The following is a 12,531-nucleotide window of genomic DNA, read 5'->3' on the forward strand; positions in this document are numbered from 1 at the left end:
TTGCAAGTGAGCCAAGATTGCGTCATTGCACTCCAGCCTGGGCAACAAGAGCGAAACTCTTGTCTCAAAAAAAAAAAAAAGAAAAAAGAAAAAAATTTTTTTTTTTTTTAGCGACAGGGGTCTCACTGTGTAGGCCAGGCTAGTCTCAAACTCCTGGGCTCAAGTGTTCCTCCAGCCTTGGCCTCCCAAAATGTTGGGATTACAGACATGAGTCACTGAGCCCAGCCAGCCTTACTGTTCAGAATGATGTCACATCTTTGTGGACTGTTGAAAATAAGGTTGTCTTCCTCAGTCTCCTAGAAGCCCCAAAATAGCCATGCAGATGTCCAAGCAGTCCTGGTTTGATTATCAAGGAGCATGTGTAAAATAGCTACGTGTGAATGGGGTCTCTGCAAATGGAAACTGGCGGGGGAGGCTCGGGACTCTTAAGAGGTCTGCAGGAGAAAGTGCATAATGAACACACACCCATGGCCTCTCCCCATGTGCCAGGGCATCCTCCCACACAGGCCAAAAGTGCTCTGCAGAACAAAGTGCTCTTGGTCCACAAAATGCCTCCCAGCTCTTGCCTGCAAAGGGAAGAAAGGATAGCTGAGAATCATTAAGCAGAATGCCGGGAGATTTATGGAAACCCCCTCTGATAGCTCAATCTAATTGCAGCTCCCTCCAGCGTGCCAAATGCTGCTGATGGACAGCCGCTCCTGCCGCTCTGATGTTGCTAGACCTCCTCAGCACTCAGCCCAAGGCAGCCAGGAGGAATGAAGGAATGGTGATTCAGAGGGAAAGGAGGAAGCTGCGTGGCATTTCAGAGATACTTATTTTAAAACTGCTGGTGGCCATGTCTTCTTTTCATATCAGAGCGAATGAGTTTTGATATGTGAACATCTCTTCTCCTTCACAGGTAATGTGTTGATTTGGCACTTTAATCTTAGAATAATCATTTCTAAAACCAACCCAACTGCTTTTCTTTACAATTTTGGCCTTAGCAAACAGATGAGTCCGTTGACTTGAGCATTGCTTGGGCACTGTCTGTGTGCAGGTCAGGCAGGGGATGCTGGTGGCTGGGAAACATAGAGGATGGAGGTGTCTTGGGTGTACATGAAGGGGTGGGGTCAAGTCCACAGGGGGTTGGCCCCTGGCAGCAGTCCTGGAGGGCTTCGTGGAGGAAGGGAGAGTTGAGTCAGAAAGTGGTCCCCAGGTAAGAGGGAAGAGCATCCAGGGAGAGGAGACTGCTTCTGGGAAGACCAGAGGCATCACCTCGCAGGGGCTGGTATGGTGGTGGCTCAGGTGGGAGGAAGAGAGACCTCAGGGAAAATAACAGGTTCCATTGACAGGAGGCCTGCTCTGGTGGGGAGGCAGGCTGGTGGTGGAGTCATGGCTGCAGGCCAGGGGGATGCCTGACCAACAGGTGTGTTGGCCAGGGTCCCTGTAGCAAAAACACGGAGCTGAGGACCTCATGGCAGGGACCCCATGCGGAGGGAGCCGCGGGTGGCATGGGGATAGTCACCTGGCTCTCCTGCTCTCGGCCTCCTGCAGCTCTCCTCACTCCCTGCCCTGCCACACAAGGTCAAACCCACCAGGAGTCAGAAGGCGAAGGGCGAGGGCCCAGGGTGAGGAGCAGGGAGGAGTAGGTGGCAGCAGGGAAGGTGATGCCTGCTGCAGAGTGAGACCTGGGACTGCCAAACACACAGTGACAGGGGCATCCGGGAGCTGAGGAGGCCTGCCGGGGGAGGAAGACAGTGGCTGGCAGTGACAGGAAGGGAGGGTCAGCATGGGGCGGCAGTCCCAGAGCTCAGGGCTCCCTGCCAGGCCAGCCTTTGTGACCTGTGGGGTGGAGGTGGCAATTGCTGTCATGTCATAAACACGTGAAGCTTACAATGAAATCTCCAGTGTGGCTTGGGAGCAAATACATGTGCAGGTGTTTGAGTATCTGTGCTCTTACCTAACCTCAGGGAGCAGGAAAACGAAAGCTTATCATGTAAACACATCAGCAGTAGGGCTTATGTGTGTCTCCACATTGGAACCCCCAAGACAGAGACTGGAGGCAGAGTTGATTTCCAAGCCCAGAGTGCTGGGCAGCCTTTGGGTTCTATGTCTGCTTGCTTGGAGCTCAGTGATAGAAATCTAGGCCCCAGAAGAGGAAAGGACTGTCCTGCATAACCAGCACACCCGGGGAATGCTTCAGGTGCAGCTGGATCCAGGCATCCTCAAACAGTGTGATTAGGACTCCACTTTCCTTTCTCACCTTGGCTTGGCTCTGCCCTGCTCTGCGTTGTTTTCAGACGAGGTGGGGCCCCAGCAGCTCTGGTCCTCCTGACATCCTAGAGAAGAGCCAGCCCTTCCCTCCTGGGGTCTACACCGTCCCCTAAGGGACCTCAGACTGGGCTGATGGAAGGTCTCAAGCAGGCCATGTGAAGGGCATTGCACAGGAAACAGAAACGGGAATCCTGTAAGGTCAGCAGAGCTCTGAGTCCTTTGTTCTTGGGCCTGTTTTTATGATCCTCCCTCTACATGTAGCTCACACTTCCCTGCTTCTGTGCAGGCACCGGGTGAGGGGGTTGTCATGGCCTCCTGCCACTCTTGAGGCTGTCAGATATTACCTGTGCTGTCCCTGAATTCTCAAGCTCCAAATTGTCAACTAAGAAATGGTCACTTAAAAAGAGAAAAGTGAGGCCGGGCACGCTGGCTCATGCCTGTAATCCCAGCACTTTGGGAGGCCGAGGCAGGCGGATCACCTGAGGTCAGGAGTTGGAGACCAGCCTGGCCAACATGGTGAAACCGTGTCTCTACTAAAAATACAAAAATCAGCCAGGAGTGGTGGCGGGCACGTGTCATCCCAACTTACTTGGGAGGCTGAGGCAGGAGAATTGCTTGAACCTAGGAGGCGGAGGTTGCAGTGAGTCAAGATCATACCACTGTACTCCAGCCATGGCGACAGAGCAAGACTCCGTCTCAGAAAAAAAAAAAGGATTTCTGAAATGGACGAAGTTTTTTTCCACTGGCGGTGCCATCAGTGATCGTGTCTGTTCCACTGTGAAGTCGGTCGTGAGCTCTGTGACGTTTCCCTCTCAACTCAAGGCTTTTTTCTTTCGCTTATGGGTGTAGTCCAAATGGTTGGGATGAAAATCGTTTCACAGATAAAGAAATCTACAAGCCCAATCGTGGTGTAAGAAAAAAACTTTAAAACTCTGTTGTTCAGAAGGAAATCAGGAATAGGAATTTCTCCTTTGAGACTAAAAGAAAGTCAGCTTTAGCCAGTGCATTGGGGTGCTGGCTCGATGTGGTAAACAAAGCAAAACATTGTTTTTAAATATCCAAAACATTATTTTTAAATATAAAGAAATACATTTTTCTCCTCTCAACAGTGAACTCATAGTTTTTTTTTTTTGGGGTGGGGGGTGGGTGGGTGGGTGCACAGGATTTACTGTTTTGTTTGTTTTTTTAACCCAAAGAGAAGGAAAATACTTTCCTTACTCCTGAAAATGGTGAGTTTGTACATTGTCCTTTTATATGGATCAATGTCATTTAAGCAACTACAGACAGATAAGTGAAGATGAATCTCATCCATCAGAGGCTGGGCTATCAGGCACCAGGACCAGGGGCTTTTCTTTTAATAAGGGAAACCTCTTCTATCTTTGGATTCCTCAAAGCCTGGAATCTAGAGCTTGATGACAGGCTTGCTTTGGAGAGAATTTCTTGAGACAACTTCAAAGTGGCAGGTTTTGTTGAAGAAAAAGCTCTTCGTGGGGTAGTTGGGAATATGGTTAGTCCCTCTGTGGGGACCAGGAGGAGCGGAGAGGGGAAAGGGAGGGAGAGGGAGAGAACAAACTCTCTGCTGTCACTCTAAGAGCGCGAATCCCATCATGGGCCAGACCCTCATCGCCTTATGAAGGCTGATCACTTCCCAAAGGCCCCGCCTCCTGGTACTATCACTCAGCAGTCCCCAACCTTTTTTGGCACCAGGAACTGGTTTTGTGGAAGACAATTTTTCCATGGACTGGGTTGCAGGGATGGTTTTGGGATGATTCAAGCGCATTACATTTATTGTGCACTTTATTATTATTACACTGTAATGTATAATGAAATAATTATACCGCTCACCATAATGTAGAATCAGTGGGAGCCCTGAACTTGTTTTCCTGCAACTAGACGGTCCCATCTGGTGGTGATGGAAGACGATGACACCCGAAGTGTGTTGCTAATGTCCAGTCTGCTCTGTAATCTCGTTTTGGTCGACGTCATTGCAGAAAACTCTGCTTCACAAAGACAGGATGTTGGAAATGGAAGTGGGCTTTCCAGTGCTTTGGGAACAATCACAGGAGATTCTGCCTTGGCTGTAATCCAGAACGTATGGAGATTTGAAGTTGTCGCAAACATACTTTGAAGGCCACCAGATGCAGCTGTACAATTGAAGTCCATCAGCTCACTTGCCTCGATAAAGCCTGCCACTGCATGCAGCTTGTCACTTGTCACTCACAGATAGGGTTTTGATATGACTCTGCAAGCAATTGATTTATGATGGTCTCTGTGCTGTCAAACCTCTCTGCTAATGTTCATCTGTATTTGCAGTCACTCCCAAGTGCTAGCATTGCCGCCTCAGCTCCACTTCAGATCATCAGGCATTAGTTAGATTCTCATAAGGAGCGTGCAACCCAGATTCCTCACATGCGCAGTTCACAATAGAGTTTGCGCTGCTATGAGAACTAATGCCACTGCTGATCCGACAGGAGGCAGAGCTCAGGTGGTTGTGCTCACCCGCCCACCTGCTGCTCCCCTCCTGTGCGGCCCAGTTACTAACAGTCCATGGACAGGTACTGGTCCGTGGCCCAGGGACTGGGGGCCCCTTCTGTCACCCAACCAAACTGGGTCCACTTGCCCTCAAGGAACGGAAGCCAAACACCCAAGCACCAAGTTTTTGCAATAGGAAGGCTTTATTGCCAGTTGAGTGACATGGAGACCGGAGGAAATGTTCCTATCTGTCTTCCCACTGGCCTTGCCACCATAGATGTAAGAGAGAGATTTTGAGGGTGGGGTTTCGGGGCGGGACGAAGATTGGCTGGAAGGAAGGGGCTTTGTTGAGTCCCTCGGTCACTCACTGTCGCCCTACCTGCTGCTTCATGGGGTGCATGTTTAAAAACAATGTTGGCATTAGCATGACCTGGAAGTGGGGTTTTGGGCCCTCTGACATCAAAAGGTGGCTCGTGGGTGAGTCAGTGCACTCTGCAGACTCTAGTCAGCCATGTTGGCTCCAACTGGTCCCTCCTGGCAGCCCACTTAGTTGCAAATAGAGGGGATTGTAGCAAATTGTCTTCTTCTCCACTGTCCTGCAAAATGAGCTCAAGAAATTTTGCTGGTTAACAAATCCTGTCTAATCCTAGGGCAGGTTTCAGTACCATCCTGTTAGGGATTGGGGCTTCAACATACGAATTTGGGGGGTACACTTCAGCCCATGGCAAGCTGGATACTTGTGCTCCCTTCATCGAGATGAGAATGTGAACACACAGAGGCAAAGCGGCCCATACGAGGTCACAGTGAGAGAGGGTGCCGTGGAGTCAGAACGCACAGCAGGGACCCAGCCCCTAGGTTCCGTCTCTGAGCCCCAGGTCCCGCGCTGAGCTGCAGGAGTCACTGTGTGCCTCTGCTTTGTGCTTTGTGACCACACGTCACGGCCAGGCTGGGGTTTTCCACCCTTTGTCCGTTATTCCCATCTTAGTTTGAGGTCAGAGGCCTGCAGGACTTATTTCCTGGTCCCCACGGGATGAAGGAGGAAACCCGTGGGAACTAGCACATGGCCCTAAAAGCAACCTCTCCTTGCCCTCATTGTCCATTAGCACAAGACACTCCCATCAGCACCATGACAGTTTACAAATGCCCTGGAAGTTGCTGCCTTTTCCTTAGAGATTTCCAAATAACCTGCCCCTAGTGTGCATGTCATTAGAAGTCAGTATAAGTGGCTGTGAGTGCAGCTGCCTCAGCCCATATGCTGCTGACTCTGGGTGCACTGCTGAGGAGTCAGCCCTGGCCCAGTTCAGGAAAAGTGGCTGCATAATGCCACCAGCTGGCCCTTGCATTCTTTCCTGGGTGAAGCCAAGAACCCTCAGGGGCTAAGCCCCACTGTGAGAGCTCACCTGGCACCTGCATCCAGTGAATAGGGCGCCATTTCCAGGTTTCCCCCCAGTGCTGCAGCAAACATCCCTGTAGGCCGCAACTCACACGCTTGCTTGCATTTTTTTTTTTTTTTTTTTCTGTGAGATAAATCTTCAGCAGCAGGATTGCTGAGCTGGGTCTAAAGGCTTTCAAAGTTTTATTTTCAATTTTTTTTTCTCAATTGTCCTGTAAGAGGGCAGAACCACTTTACTCTCTTCCAGTGGCAGATGAGAATGTGCTTCTTAACACCTGCCCAGCCCCAGGGATTATCCCTCATTTTAGTCTTGACCAATCTGAGACAATCCATGAAGGGAACTGATGACTCGCTGTCTTCCAGACATTTCTTTGGTGGTGGTGAAGTTGAGTATGTCTTTATGCTTATTGGCCATTGTTCTTCCAGGAACTGTCAGTTACTGAGCTCTGACCTTAGATTTGTCATCTTCTAAAAACTGATCTGCAAGAGCTCTTTGTATCTTAAGAGAACTACTTTTACTATTAATGCGTGACAAAATATTCTCCCCATTGACTTGATGTGCTATCCATAAGTATAGTCATGAACCACATAACCACATTTTGGTCAACAACAGATCGTATATAACAGTGGTCCCATAAAATTATAATATCACATTTTTACTGTACCTTTTCTATGTTTACATGTGTTTAGATGAACAAATACTCATGGCTGTGTTACAGCTGCCTACTGTATCCAGCACAGTGCCATGCTGTGCTGTACAGGTATGTAGCCTAGGAGCTGCAGGCTACACCATACAGCCTAGGTGTGTTGGAGGCTGGACCATCTAGGCTTGTGTAAGTGCCCTCTGTGATGTTCTCATAACAATGAAATCATCTAACAATGCATTTCTTGGACTGTGTCCCTGTTGTTGACACATGACTATTGCTTTTTGTTTAAAGTCTGCGTTGCTTTTTGTTTAAAGTCAGTAAAGAGGCACAGTTTACACTTTACTTACCCATATATATGTATGGGTGTATATATGTATGTATTTTTTGCGACAGGGTCTTGCTCTGTCACCCAGGCTGGAGTACAGTGGCACGATCTTGGGTCACTCCAGCATCCACCTCCCTGGCTCAAGCGATCCTTCCACCTCAGCCTCCTGAGTGGATGGAACCACAGGCGTGCACTGCCGTGCCTACTTTTTAAAAAATTTTTTGTAGAGACGGGGTCTTGCCATGTTGCCCAGGCTGTTCTCCAACTTCTAGACTCAAGCAATCTGCTCGCCTCAGCTTACCCATGTGCTGAGATTACAGGCATGAGCCACTGCACCTGGCCTACGTGTATTTATTTTTATTGTCATATTTATCTGTTTTTTTTTTCATGACTTGTGATTTTGTGGCATGTTTAGAAAGGCTTTTCTTGTTTCAGGATTATAAAAATAGTCACCTATACTCTCTTCTAGCATTTTTATTACTTCACTTTTCAGATTTAAATTTTTGTTTCATCCGGAATTAATTTTGGTCAAAGAGTTCAATAGGGCTGCAATTTATTTTTCCCTGAAGGGGCGGGACAGCTGTCCAAATATAATTCACTAAAGAGCCCATCTTTCCTCTGCCAATCTGAAATGCCAACTTTACTACAATGTCTGCAACTTAATCTCAAATGGTAGAGCAACAAACATATTTAGAGTGTGTGTGTTGAAATTAAATCAAATGTGGAGAAATGTTAGCATAGCAATTATTGAATCAAGATAGTACATTTGGCCTTCATTACCCACGGGTTCTGTATCTATCTGCCCATTCAACCAACTGCAGATTGAAAATACTCTGGAAAAAAAAATTTTAAATACAATAATAAAAAATAATGCAAATAAAAACCAATATAACATAACAACTATTTCATAGCATTTACATGGTATTAGATATTACAAGAAAACTAGAGATGATTTAAAGTATATAGGATGGTGCGTGGAGGTTACATGCAAATACTGTACCATTTTATCAAGGATTTGAGTCTTTTCAGATTTTGTTATCTTTGGGGGTCCCGGAGCCAATCCCCTACAAATACTGCAGGACGATTGTATGTAGATCATTACACCATCCAGTTTCCAGTTTTGTTTTCACAGTAAAATTGTGTTTAGGCCAGGCGCGGTGGCTCACGCCTGTAATCCCAGCACTCTGGGAGGCCGAATCACCTGAGGTCAGGAGTTCGAGAACAGCCTGGCCAACATGGTGAAACTCCGTCTCTACTAAAAATACAAAAAAAAAAAAAAAAAAAAAAAAATTAGCCGGATGTGGTGGCACATGCCTGTAGTCCCAGCTACTTGGGAGGCTGAGGCAAGAGAATCACTTGAATCCGGGCGGCGGGGGGTTGGCAGTGAGCCGAGATCGCACCATTGCACTCCAGCCTGGGCAACAGAGCGAGATTCTGTCTCTATTAAAAAAAAAAAAATGTGTTTAAAAGTCTAAAAGAAAAGGAGCGTTAGAATGGAGACAGAGTCTCCACTTTCAAAATGGATGGTTGAGCAAAAGTTCCTTTCCTGCAGAAAAGGCCCGGACGGGTGTGGCCAGGACGAGCTGAGACCCGATGAGAAAGGCAGAAGGGCGTCAGGCAGGGCTTGCACTGCAGGAAGCTGCTCTGGCTGTCCCTGAGTAGAGAAGAGAGTTGTGATGTGTGGACAACAAGAAGACAACAAGAGTTGTTGGGGGCCTTCAGCTCCAGCTTGAATGACTGTTTCTATTGATGTGGAGCAGAAACCCGTGGGAGCCGCTGGCCCCTGTGGATAAGGGCGGTGAATGGGCCGGCGGGAGCGGGCAGCTGACTTATGGCGAGGTGGTGGGTCTGGGGTAGGCTGCGGCCTTAGGGTTGGTGGTGACCGTGTACCAAGGCACATGGCTGGCTTCCCTCTCACCTGCAATAGCTGGGCCACGGCTCACTGCCCTTCTTCCTCCTGTCACACCAGTCACACTGAGAGAGGACCCTGCACGTGGTGACAGCATGGGCTGAACCGGCTCCATTTGCCCAAGCACCAGGGACACTCCTTTACCTCCTCAGGAAGGCTCAGCTGTAGAGGAACAGAAGGAAGATCTGAAGATAATAAGAAGAAGGAAAAGTTGGAGGAAGGGCAGGAGTGCAGAGTGGGCCCTCCAGGGAGGGAGGGGGCGAGCGAGCAGCCAGCCCTGCCCAAATCCCCCACCCACACCCTGGCCCCGTCCCAGCAGAACTGGTGACACTTTTCTTCCCAGTGCCTTTCAAATTTCCAGAGCAGCTCAGAATTGCTCAGTAGATAACAGGTTTGGGGTTTTTATCCTTTTCTTCCTAATGACCAGGCTCCTGAGAACAGGAGCAGCTGCCATCTGTAGGGTATTCATCATCCTCCTGCAACGGGGAAATGAGTCATTTTAGCATAAAATGTAGAACTGCCATGAAATTCAAATTGCAGTACTTTGACAAGAATTATAATGTTTGCAGAAAGTCTCATCTAGGAGGCTGAAGTGGTCCGTGGGAAGCCCCCCCAGTCACCTGAGAGAAACAGCTGCAGTCGCCAGCAGGATCTGACCACCTCGCCCAGGGTGGACAGGACTGAGGCCACCTCTTAATTTTTTCCACCCTTTTCGTTCCTGGACATTAAATAAGACAGAGAAAGCAGGAAGGTGGGGAGAGAGCACCCCTGCAAATAAGAGTCATCATCCAAGAGAGTATCAACCAAGTAGGCAGAATTCTTGCCAATTTAGTTGACTGTGCATGGGAAGGGAAGTTTCTAGGGCCTTCTGGAAACAGAATATTTTCTTAAAGGGGCCACCAATGATACCCTTTGGTCATTCCAAAATGACCTCTCTGGGCCTGACGCCCCTGTGAGACGTGAAGCCAGCTGGACTTCCTGGGTCGAGTGGGGACTTGGAGAACTTTTGTGTCTAAGAGGATTGTAAGACTCACCAATCAGCACTCTGTAGCTAGGATTGTAAAACACACCAATCACCTCTCTGTAGCTAGCAAGAGGATTACAAAATGCACCAATCAGTGCTCTGTAAAACGCACCAATCAGCAGGATCCTAAAAGTAGCCAATCGCAGGGAGGATTGAAAAAAGGGCACTGTGATAGGACAGAAACGGAACATGGGCGGGGACAAATAAGGGAATAAAAGCTGGCCCCCTCCTCAGCACTCTGCCAGCCAGCAGCAGCAACTTGCAGTGTTGTTTTCCATACTTTGGAAGCTTATTTTTTTGTTCTTCACAATAAATCTTTCTACTGGTCACTGTTTGGGTCTGTGCCACCTTTAAGAGCTGTAACACTCCCCCGGAAGGTTCACGGCTTCATTCTTGGTCAGCGAAATGGTGAACCCAATGGCAGGAACCAACTCCAGACACATCCGGTCAGTCTAGTTCGAGCTCCAGGGAAAGGAATACCCTGGCGGCAGGAGGGAATAACCCTTCCAGCTGATAGTAGTTGTTCAAATAGTAGCAAAGGCACATAGGAAGTGTGTTGCCAAGCTGCAGTCTGACAATTGCTCCAAACACGAATTTTGCTTGTAAGAGCCTGTAAGCTGTGGGTTGTACTCAGAAGCTTTAAGTTCTTTGTGCAAAGGCTGGAGAAGGCAGTGGGAGGGCCACGTACCTGTCTTTTCTCAGAGTGTGGGAAATGAGACTGTTCTCTTTAGGTAGCAGGACAGTTCAGAGCCTCTGTGCCCACAGCAACCAGAACGAGCTCCCCTTGGGGTCATGGACCCGGTATCTCAGTTGAGCACATGGTGATTTTCACCAAGGCTGGCTGGCATTGTATGACTTTAGTGGCCTGTGCACACGAGCACCCCAGGCCCTTGGGCAGCTGCTAGTGTGGGCTGGGGCTTTTTTGTCGAGAGGGAGGCACCCTGCACCTGTGGGTGAGTCTTGTTCCCTGGCAGGCAGGTGTGGCTCATGGGAGGGTGAGCCCCTGGCACGGATCTGCTGGTTTCCCCAGGTGAGAGTTTGTATGTGGCCAAAGGGCACCAGAAACTGACAGCCAGCCCTGAGCAAATCCCAGCTCAGGGTTCATGTTGCTCGAGCAGAACCTGCTGGTGTGGTGTGTAGGCGGGGGCGTTTTTCTTGGTTGGCTGACACTCCTTGGAAGGCGGCGTGGGCCAGGCCAGTGTGCTTAGCAGCACGCCAGAGCAGTGTTCGGGGCGGGGGCTCAAGTGTGGGGTCAGTGTGCTCGCACCAGGGCCAAACCCAACACTTCCTGTCTCTTCCTTTCCTGCTGTCAGGTGGGGCTGTTGTTGGGGAAAGAAAAGCAGGGAGGACAGCGTGGGAGACTTTCTCAGGGCCAGCCCTGGGAATGGGGCAGAGTGAGGGGGTGGCATGGGTCACCTGGACCCGCTAAGGGCCAGAGGCGAGGAGAGATGTCCGACTGGGACTTCCTGGGAGGAAGGGGCGCGCTGCCACGCAGTGCCCCAGGCCCTTGGGTATCTGCGAGCATGGGCTGGGGCTTCCCTGTTGGGAGGGAGCCACGCTGCACCTATGGGTGAGTCCTGTGCCCTGGCAGCCTAGCAGGCAGGTGTGGCTTGGGAGGAAGGCACGCCCTGCCACGCGGTGTCGCCACTGGCTGGCAACTGTTGGAGAATTTATTGAAGCACGTGAAAGAGCCCCACCCTGCCATAGCAATCACCTGCCTTTGGTGAGGCTGAGCCTGGCCGCGGGACCCCATTGACCTCTCCTGGCCTCACACTAAATGGAGTTGCATTGCTCCTCCAAATTCCAACCAAGAGGACCGAGAAGTTGGCCTGAAGCAGGCGCACATGTGGAAAAGAGGAGCTGAAGCCACGCGGGGGCTGCTCCTGCAGAGGTGGTGGCTTGGTCTAAGTTTTCAAAGCAGTGGCCATTCGGCTGCATCAACCTGCATGCCACGTTCCTGGCTTTGATCATTGACATGTGCTTGGCTCTGCTGCTCTCAGCTCCTGGCCTCAAACTTCCTTTTGAAGAAAATCGCTGAAGCTTGTGGCCTCACTTCTTCCAAGAGGCAGCTACAGACACTCTCCGGGCCTGGCTGCCTGTTTGTTGGGACGGGGCCTCTGGCTTGGGTTTGCTGTGCTTCAACGCCATGTGACTCCGAAGGGCCTCACTCACGCCAGGGCCCAGCACCGGCTCGGGGACAGGCCAGGCTGGCATGACTCTGATTCTGCAGATGGCATTTTTAGTGACTCTGCTGGGAATTGGTTCCTGAGATAACAAAGCCACTGACACAGGGATGACAGATGGTTAACAGCACCTCCCGAGAGTAGGCCTGTTCTAAACACTTGACCTGTGACAGAGCATCCATGCCACGCGGCTGCTCCATGAAGTAGACGCCATCATCGTGGTCTCTGCAGTTCTACGATGGGGACACTGGGGAGAGAGAAGTGACTGTGCTGGAGCGTGCATGGATGAGGGGAGGGGGAAGGGAGGGCGTGAGCCCGGTGGTCC

The 12,531-nt window shown here is 50.0% G+C and overlaps 1 long non-coding RNA gene across 3 annotated transcripts in view; it reads left to right on the plus strand.

Annotated features, from left to right (window-relative positions):
- LOC117976131 (uncharacterized) overlaps positions 1-12,531 on the plus strand; it is a 43,261-nt gene that overhangs the window by 12,786 nt on the left and 17,944 nt on the right. For all 3 annotated transcript variants that reach the window (XR_010110034.1, XR_010110035.1, XR_010110036.1), the window contains exon 3: positions 658-898. This is a non-coding gene — a long non-coding RNA (uncharacterized LOC117976131). The remainder of the gene's footprint in view (positions 1-657; positions 899-12,531) is intronic.

This window comes from Pan paniscus, chromosome 16 (genome assembly GCF_029289425.2).
Source record: "Pan paniscus chromosome 16, NHGRI_mPanPan1-v2.0_pri, whole genome shotgun sequence".
NCBI classification, from domain to species: domain Eukaryota; kingdom Metazoa; phylum Chordata; class Mammalia; order Primates; family Hominidae; genus Pan; species Pan paniscus.